The sequence below is a fragment of the Macaca nemestrina genome, chromosome 14 (assembly GCF_043159975.1).
Source record: "Macaca nemestrina isolate mMacNem1 chromosome 14, mMacNem.hap1, whole genome shotgun sequence".
Classification (NCBI taxonomy): Eukaryota; Metazoa; Chordata; class Mammalia; order Primates; family Cercopithecidae; genus Macaca; species Macaca nemestrina.
This window is the reverse complement of record NC_092138.1, coordinates 70,736,957-70,754,190: the sequence shown is the minus strand read 5'-3', so window position 1 is coordinate 70,754,190 and position 17,234 is coordinate 70,736,957. Positions and strand designations below refer to the sequence as shown.

Genomic DNA, 17,234 nt, shown 5'->3' with positions numbered 1-17,234 from the left:
GCACAAATATTTGTTGAGTGAATAATAAGGATTATAAGGAGTTTCAAAGCAACAAAATATTCTAATCTAACCTCAAGAGCAACAATTTTGTTTATAGGTCATAGAAAGTGTATTCTGATCAAAACCCCAAACACAAAACTATTTAAACCTATTTAAACTTTGAACTTCTTTTGCAAGGATATCAAATCTGATCTTACCATTTCCTTTTTTATTTTTATTTTTTGAGACAGAGTCTTGCTCTGTCACCCAAGCTGGAGGGCAGTGGTGTGATGACAGCTTACTGCAGCCTCAACCTCCTGGGCTCAAGCAATCCTTCCTCTCAGCTTCCCGAGTAGCTGGGACCACAGCTGTGAGCTACCATGACTGTTAATTAAATTTTATATATTTATTTATTTATTTGTACAGACAGGGTCTCACTATGTTGCTCAGGCTAGTCTCAAACTCCTGGGCTCAAGTGATCCTCTGGCCTTGGTCTCCCAGAGTGCTGGGATTACAGATGTGAGCCACTGTGTTTGGCTGACCTTACCATTTCCTATGAGTAATTCTGCTTAAGTATAAATGTACTCACAATTATACTTCCATAGCTACAGCTCTAGAAGAACTGCATGAAATCTGAGAGATTTCTGTAATCACGAATAATTGTTTGAAATTTTAAATACTTCTAGCTTAGATCAAGCAAAGCAAGTACTTTAGATAACCATAATTCTAAATTCCTAGTATTGAGAATTTTGCTGATCTTCACTGTGGATTACACAAGTGAGTGAAATCATAGAATTTTCAAGCCAGCACTGATATAGGAAGAACTTAGTGAAATATTTGTAATGGTAATAAATAGTATGAACCTCAGGATTTGAAGGGCCCAATGAGATAACCAGGTTCATCCATCTAGTGTCTTTTGTATATGCATCTAGTTCTTTTGGAGTATTTTTTGGAGTTATTTCAAATTGGTTAGCTGGGCTTTGAATGACTATAGAAAAGGGACCATGGGGTTATAGAGATGGACTAAGTATATAATCTGTAAGTGAGAAATGCCTATTCACACACTCTTGGCATTACTGTCAACCCACCTTTATTCAAGGCTTTCATAAAGATATACTGTAGGGATGATGCTTACAAATGCTCTTAGTACCTACCATATTATAAAAACATTTAAAAAAAATTATGCATGCTTTTGGACAACAGCAATGCACTGAATTTAATTTGTACATAGAGAATGGATTCACAAACAAGTTTACAAACTTTTTAAATAAAATTGTGTTTAACATTTATCATTATTAAATTTGTTCAATTTCTATGAAATTTAGTGGAATTTAAAGTCACTTACTTGGCCTTGCAGAGGTAGTATTAAGAGCTCTATAGATTAGAGAACAAGCTAACTCATTTTTCTCAAATATCTTCTCCATTCATACTCCAAATGATGGCATTATAGCATAAATATAAAGGAGTACAGCATAAGTACGTAGGGATATACAAAAAACATTTTGGGACTGAACTAGATATGATACCATTGGTATCACTTAAATGCAATCCTGTCACTTGCTAAGGAAGAAAAAATTAGGCATTCCGTTGAAGAAGCAATTTAGCCAATGCATAATTCTTCATTTTTTGGATTAGTTCAGGTTGGAACAAATGAAAGATTTTGTTTTATAAGAAACCACACTTCTAAATGAGCAGGGGAGGAAAATAACTGTCACATATCCATACTTTATTATTAAGTCATCTATCCTTTTAATTTAATGTCTCACTTATTTTTTCTATTAATAGTATTAAAAATACTTATCACTTGTTAATTCTGACAATGAGATGACAACTTATGCAGTTTCTCTCATAAAGTTTCATTTTTCACCTTCATTCAAGTGGTTTATCTTCTGGCATGACCAAAGACTAAAGAATCAACCTGGATTTGTATAGCGTATGTGTGAATGTGTGTGTATATTACACATTCAACCTTAAAAATATCATTTAAAGTTCCATAGATTTATTATCTAAAGGGATATTTAATTAAGTTTAAAAGGGAGCATATGTTAGCTGAATCAACTTCAGGATCTATTCCTTTGTATAAAGGGCTTTCACATGCCTTTCTCCTCAATTCTGAAAGCACAAGGTTCCTTATTCCCTTCACCATGAATAAGGCCGACATTTGACAGCTTCACAAGGCTGACAGGGTTACCCAACAGCCCACCCTCCCTATTCTCAATCCAATTAGACCTCTAATCCTCCAGATGAAAGGCCCAACTGCTCACGTTCCTCATGACAACGACAGCTATTGATTATTTGTCACTGCAGCTAACACCTTCCCTGTCGAGGCTGCTCTGACAGAAGCAAACCTACCAAATTAGACAGCACTTTATCTGCCCTGGAGGCCAAATGGCACAACAAGTAAAGGCTAATAAATGGTATAAAAATGAACAAATCATAACATTATGACAGGCTGATCGTTGCCAGCAGCCTCCAAGCTCAAGCTTGATGTTCTGTTAGTCTGGCTCCTTCTCTTTCCCCTCTGCTCTAGCTCCAACTTTGACTGAATTAAAGGCCAGAACAATTAAGGCATTTGACCAGCAAAGATAAGCCAATTGAAGTATCACCAAGGGACAAAAATGTCAATAACTGACTGCCATTTGTCAATACAAACATTCTGGAGATGCAAATGCTCCGGCCTCTGCTCTCCACTAGGCTGCACTGACTCACTTTCCAGCGAGAGTCAGCCCAAATGGACAATCTGTGGCTATTTAGCCAGAAGAAAAAAAATAAAGAAAAGAGAAAGAAATATCTAGTCCCAAGAGAGGAAGTATTCTATGAAGTACAAGCAGAAGTCGCTGGGGTGGGGAAGAAGGATTGTATGAGAAAAACAAAGATAGCAAAACAGGACTATTCTTCCTTTAAAAATATTCTAATATTAGACAACTGGAATCTCATAATATGTTTTTGCCCACAATATATGCCTCATGTAAGAAATCCTGGATCACTTGGGAGAATTAATAAAGCTATAACTTTAGAAGTACACTCATTCATTCAACAACTATTTTTTGAGCACCAACTACTTGTCCTAGGCAATGGGGATAAATTAGTGAATAGACAGACCAAAAATAAATCCCTAACTTCATGGAGTTTATATTCTAGTGGGGCAAAAGACAATAAGCAAGATAAATAAGTAAAATATATAGTATTTTATATAGTGTTAAGTGCTAAGAAAAGACATAAAGCAGAGTAGGGAGAATACAATGTGTGAGGTGAGGCAGGTATTAGACAGGATTGCCAGAAAAGGGTTCACTGAGACAGTGACTTTTGAATAAGAAACTGATGAAAGCAAGGGAGTTCAACACAGAGATTCCTACTGGAACGGCATTCCTAGGAGAGGGAAGAACAAATGCAAAAACCTGTGGTGAGAGCTTGACTCACCTACTAGAGGAACAGCACTGAGGTCAGAGTGGTGTACGTGGAGGAAATACGGGAAAGATTAGAAATAAGGTCATACAAACAACAGAATTCAGAACATGAAATAAAAGGCTTGATAGGTCACAGGAAATACTTAGTCTTTTACTCTGAGATGGAAAATCTTTTTTTTTTTTTTTTTTTTTGAGACAGAGTCTCCCTCTGCCACCCAGGCTGGAGTGCAGTGGCGTGATCTTGGCTCACTGCAAACTCCGACTCCTGGGTTCAAATGATTCTTGTACCCCGGCCTCCGGTGTAGCTGGGACTACAGGCACGCAACACCATGCCTGGCTAAGTTTTGTATTTTTAGCAGAGATGGGGTTTTGCCATGTTGGCCAGGCTGGTTTTGAACTCCTAACCTCAAGTGATCTGACTGCCTTGGTTTCCCAAAGTTCTGGTGTAAGCCACTGTGCTCGACTGTAAAATCCTTTAAAGGATCTGGAGCAGAGGAGTGACACGCTTTGATTTAAGTTTTAAAGGATAATTCTGGTTGATATGTTGGACACAGACTGCAGGGGGCAAGAGCAGAAACCAGGAGACCAGTTAGGACACTGTTATAATTATCCAAGCAAGATTACTATAATAATCTAAGCCAATGTGATGGTGGCTAGGACCAAAGTGGTGGTAGAGGGAATGCTGAGAAAAGTGGTTGCATTCTGGATAAATATAGATTTGTAGATAAATCAACAAATCAAATTTGTTTATAGACACCAGTATCATACAGGTGAAAAGGACTTTGTATAAAAATATTAATAGGTGCTCAACGCGTGTTAGTTGAATTGAATTCTCTACCTGGCAGTTCTGTTTAAAATGCTATGCCTTGCAGCAAGGGATCTGTGGCTTCTTTTTTCTTAGACAGGGTCTTACTCTGTTGCCCAGGCTGGAGTACAGTGGTGTGAGCATGGCTCCCAGCAGCAGTGACCTCCCAGGCTCAAGTGATCCTTCCACCTCAGCTTCCTGAGTAGCTGGGACTACAAGCATGTGCCACCATGCCTGGCTAGTTTTCGTCTTATTTTGTTTTTGTTGTTATTTGTGGAGATGGGGTCTTGCTATGTTGCCAGGGCTGGTCTGGAACTCCTGGGCTCAACCCATCATCCTGCCTAGGTTTCCCAAAGGAGCTCTGGTTAAACACAAATTTTCTAAAGATGACTTTGACTTTAAGCACAGACTTTGGAGTCAAACAGATATGTGTTTGAAGCCTGGTTCTGCCACTTAATGACAAATTACTAAAGCTCTTGAGTCTCAGGTTTTTCATCTAGACAATGTGATATTTTATCATTCTTGACTGGGTGAGCAAAAGGAGTAGAGATGTAAGAAGAGGTTAAGTTTCCTTTTAGCCCAGAATTAGAATAGGAGGTGATCAAATAATATTTTTATTGCTTAAAAAATCCCCAAGCTCTGTCCACTATAAAAGCCTAGAAACAATCACCAACCTGGTAGTAGTAAGCACCCTAGATCCTAGATTGTGTTCTCCAAATACTTTTTCCTACTAAAAGTAAAGCTATTGGCGAAATAGCTGATTCCAGGTCTGAAGCAAAAAATATAGAAATGAATCTGGAATATTTGGACATAGCAGATAGCAAGTGAGCTATCAAATACTAGGCTCATGTCAAATGGATCCAGAAGTCTACTTGAAGGGCCTCCCACAGGCCAAAAATAGAGTAATTTGAATACTAATTAAGGATAATAACTCCAATGGATTGATATAGCAAAAATGTTAAAATCATACTTAAAAATTCTAGGCCTTGTTCATAATGATGCTAAAAATGAAAAAATTAATTGATTATTCTAGGAGGATGCCAGGAAACCAATTTATTATTTTAAAAATTGGTAAATAAAGAGGGAGAATCAAGCATTCATCCTTCCTTTCCTATATGAACTGTACCATTCAGTAATCTAATAGTAGACAAGGGGAAGTTTCTCTTTAATGAATTATTCCAGATAATAACGGTAGGATAGATGTTAGAATTAGAATATCATCATTTTGCAACTCCTAATGAACAATGGGCTCTAGGCACTGAGCATCACTAAGTGTTAACATCATAAAAATAGACACAATGAAACATTATGTCCCTCCTAAGAATGAATGTACCATAATAATAAAACAGTTCGCCAAAAATTGAACTGTAATTCTAACAAAAATGATAAACACTTGAGGTGATGAATACTCCACTTACCCTGATATGACTATGACACATTGTATGTCTGTATTGAAACATTACATGTACCCCATAAATACATATACCTACTAAATACCCATAAAAATGAGAAATTAAAAAAAAAAAAAAGAAAAAAAAATTGAACAATAATCAGATCAAGTCTTCAGATCCAACAGCTAACTTACAGGTAATACACAGGTCTGAGGAATAGGTTTATCACACCTGAAGGGAGAATCATCTTACTGAGATAATCAGTCTAGACTAAGACATCAAGTTAGGTCAGGGGTTAAGCCACAATAGCCAAAAAATTATAAACAAACAAACAAAAAAAGCCAAAAGAAACAAAGAGAGATGGAGAGTGAATCTATAGATTAAAAAAGACCTGACATACCAGCCAATCACAATATATAGCCCTTATTTGGAATCCATTTCAAACATGTGTAAATAAACAAAAACATTTATGACATTTATGAGACAATGGAAATTTGAACATCAATGGGCCACTTTATGATACTATGATATTAAGTGATTCTTGCTACATTTTTTGAAGAATATTATCATGATTCTATTTTAAAAGGTCATTTCCTCTTAGAAATACATATTGATATACCTAGAACTTAAAGCATAATAAAAAAAGAAATACATATTGATATAATGATATCACTGCAATATCTGAGATTTGCTTCAACATGGGAAGGGGAGAAGTTAATGAAGGAATACAGGAAATAAGATTAGCATGACCTGGTAATTACTGAAGCTGAGTGGTGACACATAGAGGGTCATTTTACTATTCTATTTTTGAATATGTTTGAAGTTCTCCTTAAGAAAACATTTAAAAAAATGAGGCTTAAAAAAAAACTTAGTGTCAAAGTCACTGACTCTTCCTTTCCCATCTGTAATTTGCAGAAAATTCAAGATATATTTAATATTGGCTACAACACGGTGACTATAGTTAATAATAACGTATTATATGCTTGAAAATTGCTAACAGAGTAGATTTTAAGTGTTGACACCATGTATAAATATGAGGCAGTAAAGATGTTAATTATGTACTACCTCATAATTAATTTAGCCAATTCACAATGTATACATATTTCAAAACATCATGTTGTACACCATAAATATATACAATTTTTGTCAACTAAAATAAATACATTAGATAAAAATAAAATTGGACTTCTTACCACCTCTGCCACTACCACTCTGGTCCAAGCCAACATCAACTCTCAGCTTCCTAATTAATCTCTCTTCTGCTTTCATCCTTTGACAGTCTATCCTCAACACGGCAGTTAGAATGAACCTTTCAAAATATAAGCTAGATCATATTTTCTGTGCCCAAACACTTCAATAACTTTACCCTCTTGTGCAATGTAAAAGTAGAATCATTAAATAGCATACAGGCCTTCTGTGATCTCTGAACTCATCCTTACTCGACTAGAGCCACAGTGGCCTCCTTGCTAAATGTTTCTTGTAAATACAAAGCATGTGCCCATTTCTGGACCTTGCACTTGGCATATTCTCTCCCAGAAAGGTTTGTTCCTTCATAATCTTTAAGTATTTGCTTAAATATTACTTTCTTAAGTGAGGTCTACCCTGATCACCCTATTTACATTTGTAAACCTCTGCACTCCCTATCACCCTCACCTGTCTTATTTTTTTTCCATAGCATGTATCCCTATCTGACATAATACTATATATACTTCAAAAATGTATTCACTTGTTTATTGGTTTGTTTCCCACCAACAAAATGTAAGATCCTTGAAGTCAGGGATTTTTGTTTTGTTGTTCACTGCTGGGTCCCACATATATAGAGCAGTACCTCATGATTAGTAGGTGCTACATATCTGTTATTAAATGAATTCTTTCAATTTTCAGATCATTGCTTTTTAAATTCTGAATTCAGAGACTAGATCATTGCTTTTTATCACTACACTTCTCAATTAAGTTTGTGGGGTAACAACATGTGAGGTGGTGCCTGTGTTTGTTACTGAAACAGCTAAGTGATTTGACCATTTCCTCATTTGGGAGCATTTGGGAGGAAATATCCACATTTGCTAAAACAAACAAACAAACAAACAAACAAAAAACAAAAACAAAAAAAAAAAAAAGAAAGGACGTCAAGGTAGGGTAAAGGTTAGGGTCACCCCAGTGGCAAGAAGAGTATGTAAAGCTGGTTTTCTTGTAGCCTAGAGCTAAAGGGCAATGCCAGTAGATGGAATTCCATGAAGGTGACCTACAGCCTATGGCCATTGCTTTTGAAAGTAGTTAGGTTCACAAAGTTCTGTAAGTGTCCAATAGAAATTGTGGCTGACACCATGGATTGCCTGGCTAATATATATGCCCATCCTCTTCTAGGCTTCTAGGCCAACAGAACCCTGATTTTGGTTGTTCTCCTTTTAAGTAAATACGTACTTCAGAGAAGACCGGGTCCTTGCCAAACTCAGAAGGTGACTTTGTTTTTCTGTTTTTGTTTTTGTTTTTGTTTTGAGACGGCGTCTCGCTCTGTCATCCAGGCTGGAGTGCAGTGGCATGATCTTGGCTCACTGCAACCTCCACCTCCCAGGTTCAAGCAATTCTCTGCCTCAGCCTCCTGAATAGCTGGGATTACTGGTGCCCACCAAGGTGACTTTGAATGACATAGCAATCGGGAAGTTTTCATTTTCCTTGCCAAGGGATGGGATTAGGCCTGGGAATCAAAGGAATGGAAAGAGCATCTGCCACAGGGCTCCTGAGATTTTCCACGTTCAAAAGGTAAATAAGATATGGGCATTCAATTTTTCTGCTTCTAGATATTGTGGTCTACATGCAATGCCTGAAATTTAGGCAGCCACCTTGAAATTAACTCCAAGGAAAGCTAGCCTAAAGTACAAGCCAACATCCTGATTATAGCAGAGGATAAAGATATAAAAACCCAGGTCCTTGCTAACATCACTGAGCCACTGAGTTAACCAACCCTGGATATTACTTCTTGTTACGTAAGACTGCTTGATGTGTAAAATAACAGATGTGCTTGTCATCTAAGCCACTTTTATGTTATTTGTATTAACAGAAAATGTGCATTAATGATATAAATTTCCATGATGGACCCAAATGACTATAGAGCCATCCAAGCAAATATGAAATATTTCAGGAAAGGAAATCAGTTAAAGCACAGACTGCATTTCTGAACTCTAGTTGATTGTGCTACCGGCCCATTACTTATTATTATACCATTTAGTCTATTATTTCCGGCTCCTTTTTGAGGCCTACATGGTGCTTCATGTCAGTTCCCAGCCTTTTCTTCCAGGCTCTATTTGCTGTTGTGAGATGCTCTTTGCAGGAAGTCTAACTGTTTATTACTCTGGAAGTTTTAGTTTGAAGTTTTTTTAGTTGACAAACAATGAATGGGATTGCTAATTATCTTCTGGGGTCCTTGTGACCTTCCAATTTTGCCAGTTGAAGTTCTCTATCTGTAGGTTATGCTCTCCTTCCCTCAGTTTTGGGGCTTACCTTGACTCTAATCAAGGCAAGATTTAAGTCTAACTCATTAGTGAGATTAGCAAGAGTCAAATCAACCTAAGCGAAGCCTGACCAGATAATGTAATTCAGTTTTCTGTCTTGCTCCTGCAAACCAATCCTAACCTTGTGCCCTAAGGTCTGGAAAATTGATGTCCATCCACCCATCCATCAATCCATCCATCCATCCATCCACCCAGCCATTCAACAGCATTATGGTCTTAGTCACTGGGGCTCCAATTATGTTCTTTGTAAACTAACTTCAAAACCTTCCTAACACCCAAATTTCCTCAATTTCCTAGCACCTCAATTTCCTTCCTTTTGAGAGTTCTCCTAAGGAATGAATTATAAGGCTCACTTCTGGCAGACTGACAAAATTAAAGTAGATCATATTCAAATTCTTTTGGAGTACAACACTCAATTTACGAGGTTTTTTTTTTTTTGGAATGGGAGTCTCACCTTGTCACCCAGGCTGGGATGGAGTGCAATGGTGCAATCTTGGCTAACTGCAACCTCCATCTCCTGAGTTTAAGCAATTATCTTGCCTCAGTCTCCTGAGTAGCTGGGACTACACGAGCCCGCCACATCACACAGCTAATTTTTGTATTTTGGGTACAGATAGTTTCACCATGTTGGCCAGACTGGTCTCAAACTCCTTATTGCAAGTGATCCGCCCAACTTGGCCTCCCAAAGTGCTGGGTTCACAGGCATGAGCCACCATGCCCAGCCAATTTATGAAATTTTTGTCATAAGAAGACAACTGCCTAGACTAAATGGTAGTAGAGGGAATGGGAAGAAAAGAATAAATGTGGGATGATTGACAAACAAGATCAACAGAACTTTTTTTTTTTTTTTTTTTGAGACAGAGCCTCACTCTGTCACCCAGGCTGGAGTGTAGTGGCATGATCTCAGCTCACTGCAACCTCTGCCTCAAGGGTTCAAGCGATTTTCCTGCCTCAGCCTCCTGAGTAGCCGGGATTACAGGTGCCCGCCACCATGCCCAGCTAATTTTGATCAATAGAATTTGATGTGTCTTGGGACTGAGGAAGTCAGAAGGAGTTAAAGATTAGGGTAATATTTTGAGCCCAAATTACTGAGGAATAATACTTTTCTTCATAACAATGGGGAAATTGACAAAGGAAGCTATGTTTTAGGTTACAGTGGGATATTTAAATGTAAATTATGGAGGGAGATAACTAACTGAACTAAATTTAGGAAAGAGAGCACAACTGTAAATTCAGACTTGCAAGTCAGTCTTATCGAAGCGAAGTAGAACAACTGAGTTCTGGGGAGAAAGTATAAATGCAGGAAAGGACTCTACTGACTGACAAATGTGTGTGTTTCATAATCTGCACATAAATGATGAGACTAAAAAGGTAATCTGCTATGCTGTTTGGGAAGACAGTCAATTAGACATCCAGGATTTCTTGTTATTATATATATCACTCTGTATTCAAGATACAGATGCATCCCTTTTGAACCCTGAGGACTACCTCATAGGGTTGTAAAGTTGTACAAATGGTGCAATGCATAACCTGTATAGTTATCTAGCAGTCCTGCCTCAGTGGTTGACTGTGCTAAATGGCAAGATCTTTAAAATCAATGAAGAATGTCTTTCTCACCTCAAGAATCCTCCATGCATAGAGAGTGGAACAGAATATGCCCTCAGCTTATAGAGAGTGGAACAGAATATGCCCTCAGAATATGCTTGCTGAATGAGCTCCCAGAAGGGCATTGTTTCAAGGTTCTCTTGACTGTCTTCATTTGGAAGTAGCAAAGGCTTCATAAGATACATCAGAGCAAAGCCTGATGCTGCTCTGTTCATAATTTTACAGCAATCATTTGTATTTCCAGAGGCTACCCTGGTTAGAAATCATGAAGTGGGTTCCTCCCACAATACTGAGGACACATAGTTTGGGGAGATGATCCACCGTAGCATTTTCATTGTGGTCAAGTGTGATGACATCCTCCTAGCACATCCATTCTGACAACAGCAGAATCATTAGCTTCGATTCATTAGAAGGGGATTTTGATGAATAAACCTTTAGCTACACTTCTGAGAAGGCTCCAGAGTTATGAGGCAAAAAAATTAATTCCAACTACTCAAGCAGAGACACTGGGCAATTTCATAGTTATTAGTATAACTCAGATATAACATTTTAATAGGAGGCATCCTCAGTGATGAAGATATTTTCTAGATGAAGATATTACTGATGAAGATATTACCAGAAGAGGGGTGCTATGAATACCAGAGAAAACTGCCTTCTGTTATAGTTTAGTCTGTATTTTTTATGTATTTGTGTTAGTGTGTTCTAGCAAATAGGAGGTAATTCTTATGGAATTCCTATCTATAATAATGTTCCAGGAATAGCTTTGTGTCTATCTGGTGTTACTAGTCCAAAGATTAAAAACGCTGGATATAATTTTCTCTGAAAAAAGTAAAAAACCTATTAACATAAAAGGATGTAGCTAGTAGAGCCACTCTGGGCCATTGACTATCTGTATGTCAGTCTGTCATTTACTTGGTTATCTCTGCAGAATATACTATTTATCTCCAAGTTTTGGAAAATTAATTCTGATTTTTCAATATCTAGTTCAAATTATCTCTCCTTCATGAAACCTTCCCTAAAACTTCTCCTCATTGAATATTCCCTTCCTCTATCTTTCCATACCATTTTGTTTGTATTCTTTTCTAGTACATATGCATTCTACCTTATACTTGATCTTTTTGTAGATTGTCTTAGCCCATTTGTGTTTTTACAAAGGAATACCTGAGGCTGGGCAATTTATTTAAAAAACAGGTTTATTTGGCTCATGGTTCTGCAGGCTCTACTAAATGCACGGTGCCAGTATCTGCTTCTAATAAGGACCTCAGGAAGCTTCTAATCATGGGGGATGGTGAAGGAGCAGCAGCTATGTCACAAGGCGAGAGAGAGGGCGAGAGAGAGGGCGAGAGAAAGAGAGAGAGAGAGAGAGAATGGGGAAGGGTGCCGGGCTCTTCTAAACAGCTATTGCATGAACTAATAGAGTGAGAATTCAGTCATTACCTCTGGCACCAAGCCATTCATGAGGGATCTGCTCCTACGACCCAAACACCTCCCATTAGGCCCATCTTCCAACCACTGGGGATCAAATTTCAACACGAGATTTGGAGGGGACAAATATTCAAACTATAGCATAAATACAGCTTATCTACTCCATTAGAGTTAATTTTGCTTACCTTTGTATTCCCCACAGTATTTAGTCCAGAGCATGGACCAGATGATAATTATAATAGTTAATATTCATTGGGCACTATTTTGGTGCCAGGCACTGAACTAAGTAAGAAGTTTGTGGGCATCAGTTCATTTCATTCTCATAGGAATGTGGTAGTTTAGGTATCATTATTATTCCCATTTTTCAGATGAGGAAACTCAGAATTAAAGAGATGTCACAGAGCTAATAAACAAATGAACAGGGACTAGAATCAATATAGTTCCAACTCCAAGAACTATTCTCTACTCTTTATTCAATATACTTAGAGAATTGAAGTGTAATAAGAACTCTGTTGTCATTGAAAGTTATAAGTGGAAATATAAAGATTTTTTTTCTGGAGTGCTAAAGCTTTTTGCATTACCAATCAAATCAATATTTTAAGAATGGAATGCAATAGTTATGGTACAGAAAAGACATGAAAGGATTCCCCTGGATCAGCTAAAATATATCCTATGAGGTCTTCACTAAATATAAGAATATAACAAGATAGATCTACTAAGAGGAAAGAAAAGCTATCATTCTTTACAAATAGATAGGAAACTTCCCAAATAAAAGCAATACAGATGGCAGAATAATAAAAACTGGAATGAAAAATTGGATATGCTATGCCCTTATTGAGTGACAAATGTTCTGTGATATATACTATGTTAAGAAATACTAAGAAATATGAAAATAAATTTAAAAAATGGGAGGTGAGAACAAGTAAGCTTCTTCTGCATTAGAAACATTTAAAAGGAGACCATAAAAGTGCCAGAAAAGATAGCATTTTATTGTAGGAGATAATGAAAAATGATTTGGGAAATGAAGGAAAACAGGATTTAGTACCCTTTTTGAAGTCAAAGATCTGAAACTCAGTTAAATTACAAAGAAAATAAAACATTTAAGGAACTGCAGGAATTGCAAGGAATTGTCACCATTAAAGGTTGGCAAAAAGTCTGGCTCAAAATAAAATTTAGAATTTTTTGAAAGTCTGTTTTTGAACTTTTTTCAGACAATAATAATGCATGCCTCTTGTGAAAATGTTTTCCTATAATTTAAACCATGCGTGTTCTCATAATACCACTATAAGAAATTTCTACTATTTCTTGGCCGGGCACGGTGGCTCATGCCTTAATCCCAGCACTTTGGGAGGCCAACGCGGGTGGATCACGAGGTCAGGAGATCAAGACCATCCTGGTTAACACGGTGAAACCCCGTCTCCACTAAAAATACAAAAAATTAGCCGGACGTGGTGGCGGGCGCCTATAGACCCAGCTACTTGGGAGGCTGAGGCAGAAGAATGGCATGAACCCAGGAGGCGGAGCTTGCAGTGAGCCAAGATCGCGCCACTGCACTCCAGCCTGGGAAACAGTGCGAGACTCCATCTCAAAAAAAAAAAAAAAAGAAACTTCTACTATTTCTTTAAATCTTTGCAACGTATATGATACATATGTATAACTGTGGTTATTTTTTAAATTATTTATTTATAAAAACGGTTTCTACTATACATATCCTTCTGCAGCTAGCTTTTTTTCAGTTAACAGTATGCCCTGGACATCTTTCCATGACAGTACATACAGATTAATTAAATGTTTTAAAGTGGCTAAAAAGTATCCTACTGTATGAAAAATAGATTATATTTAACAACAAATGATTAATTTACCTGTATTTTGCCATTATAAACAATGATGAATGAATATCCCCTGTGTGTGTGTATATATATAAATATATATGTATTAGTTTGAGTGTTTTATAAGGTACATTTCTAGTTGCAGAATCTAGAGTTAAAGAACATGTAAATTTTTACTGCTTTTTTTCTACCTTTTTGTTCGGTTTAAAAATCTTAATACTATCTGAAGCACAAAAGAACACATGTTAGAAGAAAAAGAGGAAATAAGGAAACATACATATATGAAACATATGAAGGGTAAACCAGAAATCAATATAGTTGATTGTCATCAAAAGCAGGGAAAATAAGACAGAAAGGACATGGGAGTGACTGAAATTTGTCTAAACCTACTTTTCCATGTAGTTTCAACTTTAGAAAAAGTTAAATCAATAAGGATGGGAAGGAGGGGAAATTAAACTGAAACATATAAAAACAACTGTATTTTAAATACACCAGCACCTTGGGAGGCTGAGGCAGGCAGATCACTTGAGGCCAGGAGTTAGAGACCAGCTGGGCAACATGGCAAAACCCCATCTCCATTAAAAATACAAAACAAAAAACAAAAAACAAAAAACAAAAACAAAAACAGCCAGGTGCAATGGCTCAGGCCTTTAACCCCAGCTACTTTGGGAGGCTTAGGCTCGAGAACTGCTTGAACCCAGGAGATGGAGGTAGCAGTGAGCTGAAATTGCACCACTTCACTCCAGACTGGGAGACAGAGTGAGATCCTGTCTCAAAAAAAAAAAAAAAGTATTCGTAACTCATGGAGTTTTAACATGTTTGTTTCCATTGAAGTAACTGTCTTTTTGCTACTCAAATTGTCCATCTTTGGAAGCTCCTTTAACACGGCTTCTGTGGCCCTTTGACATGACTCCAGTATGCTTTGTTAGACACCTTGCCATCCAGCACGACCAGAGGAGCCAGACTCATTTCGTATATTACTTGTCCCAATTTCTAAGCTGCCACTTCTCTAAGGAGTTCTGGTTCCTTTTAGTGGTATTGAGAGACACAATCTGGGTGATGAAGGTGATCCTTCATGGGGTTAGTCATTACTTTTAGGCTTTTTCAGTAGACAGTGCTATGAAATTCAGAAATATAAATTTTTAGCAGACAAGTATACCACCAGTTTATATTTGTATACTTCTTATACTGAAAATCTTAGTTACTAATGAAATTGACATATTCACTTGCTTCATCTTACCTTTACATAGTGATCCATTTATTTGTGTTGTGTCAAAATAACAGTAACAGTATTAATACTAACAGTATGTTTACTGAATACAGTTTAGGATTTCTTTGTAGCTCTCTTTGTCCTTAGGATGTATCCTACTATGACTGCAGAGTCAAAATTACTATGCTTTAAAGTCAGTTGGGCTGGGCACAGTGGCTGATGCCTATAATCCCAGCACTTTGGGAGGTCAAGGTAGGAGGATCACTTGAGGTCAGGAGTTTGAGACCAGCCTGGCCAACATGGTAAAACCCCATCTCTACTAAAAATACAAAAAATTAGCTGGGTGCGGTGGTGCGTGCCTGTAATTCCAGCTACTCGGGAGGTACAGGCAGGAAAATCACTTGATCCTGCGAGGTGGAGGTTGTGGTGAGCGAAGATTGCACCACTGCACTCCAGCCTGGGTGACAGAGCGAGACTCCATCTCAAAATATAAAAAATAAAAATAAAAAATAATAAAGTCACTTGAAAAATTCACTCTGCAGTTAAGCTACCAACTTAATACACAGGTGTCTTTGTTTAATTTGGCTATCAATCTTTAAGGACTGCTCATTGTAGACACTTAAATTTTTTTTTTTTTTTTTTTTTTTTTTGAGATAGAGTCTCACTCTGTCGCCCAGGCTGGAGTGCAATGGCACTATCTCGGCTCTCTGTAACCTCCGCCTCCCAGGTTCAAGCGATTTTCATGCCTCAGCCTCCTGAGTAGCTAGGATTCCAGGCGTGTGCCACCAGGCCTGGTTGCTAATTTTTGTATTTTTAGTAGAGATGGGGTTTTACCATGTTGGCCAGGCTGGTCTTGAACTCTTACCTCAAGTGATCCACCCACCTTGACCTCCCAAAGTGCTGGGATTACAGGCATGAGCCACTGTGCCCAGCCTATAGACACTTAAATTTTTTATAATTATGGAAATAATTTATGAAGTTTCAAAATCAAAACTATAGAACAAGATATACTCAGATAAGACTAGCTTCCATCCCTGTCTCCTCTACATTATCTCCTTCTCCCTTTATGTAAGAGTCTTCATTCATTTTTCATTTACTCTTCTATATTTTAAAAATATAAGAAAATATTTTTCTCCTCTTTCCCAGAAAAAAGGTTGCACATACTCTTTAGCACTTTACTTTTTTCTCTTAACAATAAACCTGGCGGCCACTTCATAGCTATATATAAAATAGAGAATATCATACACAATATTCTGCGCTTGCTTTTTTTATTCCAGATCATTTTATAACATTATATAAAAATATTTATCATTACTTCCTACAGATGCATAGCATTCCATTGTGTGAATATACTCTTGTTTATGTAGCCAGCCCTCTAAAAGTACATTTGCAGGCAGGGCACGGTGGTCACACCTGTAATCCCAGCACTTTGGGAGGCTGAAGAGAGCAGATGGCTTGAGCCCAAGTTTGAGACTAGCCTGGGCAACTTGGTGAAACCCCATCTCTACCAAAAAAAAAAAAAAAAAAATTAGCTGGTTGCGGTGGCACACATGTATAATCCCAGCTACTCAGGAGCCTGAGGTAGGAGGATTCCCTTAGCCTAAAAAGGTCGAGGCTGCAGTGAGCCATGATTGTGCCACTGCACGTCAGTCTGGGTCACACAGTGAGATCCTGTCTCAAAAAAACAACAACAAAAAAAGTGCATTTGCTTTCAAGCTTTACTACAAATAATGCTGCAATTAAATAACCTTGTGCATACATTTCTTATTTTTACCACATGTATAGAATAGATTCCCAGAAGTGACAATGTTAGATCAAAGGTAAATGTACACTCTGGTTAATTTTGCTGGATATTGTTATGTTTCCCTCCGTAAGGGTTGTACCAATGCTATGGTTTGAATGTCCCTCCAAAATTCACGTTGAAATTTAATCGTCGTTATGTCAGTATCGAGGTGGGATCCCTAACAGGTGATTAGGCCATAGGGGCTCTGCCCTTATGAATGGATTACTGCTGTTTTCATGGGAGTGGGTTCCTGATAAAAGTGAGTTTGGTCCCCCTTTTCCTTCACTTGTT

At 37.6% G+C, this 17,234-nt stretch overlaps 1 protein-coding gene and 1 pseudogene across 9 annotated transcripts in view; both read right to left on the bottom strand.

Annotated features, from left to right (window-relative positions):
• LOC105480968 (inversin) overlaps positions 1 to 17,234 on the bottom strand; it is a 321,354-nt gene that overhangs the window by 170,756 nt on the left and 133,364 nt on the right. The gene's annotated exons all lie outside the window — the stretch shown is intronic.
• Positions 1 to 17,234, bottom strand: part of LOC139358177 (homeobox protein NANOG pseudogene) — a 49,666-nt pseudogene that overhangs the window by 13,168 nt on the left and 19,264 nt on the right.